Consider the following 779-nt stretch of genomic DNA (forward strand, 5'->3'; position numbering starts at 1 on the left):
ATGGAGGGATGCAGAATGAATAAAGTGTAATTGATGAAAAATTTTAAAAAAAGGGAAAAAAAATCCTATGCCCCACTTGTGCATTAGAGTGCCAGGCGGGGTTCATTTTGGGGTAATATGACCCCCCCAGGCCTGCACAAGAGTGGAGTGGTGGTCATCTCAGGCTAGCTCTCTGTCCAGGCACCCATGGCACTGCTCTGGTGGTTGTCTCGGGCTTCTTCCTCACCTGGCCTGACTTGGGCTCCCTTCCATCTGGTGCCTGCAGTAACAGGAGTTCTTCTAGTCTCTGGTTTGCTCCTCATCCTGAGATCCCATCCAGGTCTGCCTGGCACCAAACTGGTAGTCATCGCAGAATCGCTTTCTTCAGGGAATGCTAGGATCACTTATAATTCAGATGTTCCGTAGGTCAGAACACTGATCACAGGCATTTCCTCCTTCTGCCACCTACGGACACACATGTGACAAAGAAGCCATACCTGCAAAGCCTCTAGGGGCAATATATTTATTTTTTTAAGTAGTGTTTTATTAATTCTTTGAAAATTTCATACAATGTCTTTTAAACCAAGCATCTCCCAACTCCCTCCCAGGTCCCATTGTCTTCCCTGCCCACCCAAATTCGTGTTCTCTTTTGAAAGAATTTTACTTCTATTTACTTTTACAGCTCAATAAACAATCTAAGCTGAGCCTTACAAAATACCTCTGTAAACACAGCACTTAGGATGAGGTGGCAGGAAAATAAGGGGTTCAAGGCTATGTTTGGCTGTGTCCTGAGGCAATTT

At 45.1% G+C, this 779-nt stretch overlaps 1 non-coding gene across 1 annotated transcript; it reads right to left on the bottom strand.

Annotated features, from left to right (window-relative positions):
• Positions 1-369: 369 nt before the first annotated feature.
• On the bottom strand, positions 370-498 carry LOC132651853 (small nucleolar RNA SNORA17). The gene has a single exon (XR_009589416.1). It is a non-coding gene; the product is annotated as a small nucleolar RNA SNORA17 (small nucleolar RNA).
• Positions 499-779: the final 281 nt, after the last annotated feature.

The sequence above is a fragment of the Meriones unguiculatus genome, chromosome 1 (assembly GCF_030254825.1).
Source record: "Meriones unguiculatus strain TT.TT164.6M chromosome 1, Bangor_MerUng_6.1, whole genome shotgun sequence".
Lineage (NCBI taxonomy): Eukaryota > Metazoa > Chordata > Mammalia > Rodentia > Muridae > Meriones > Meriones unguiculatus.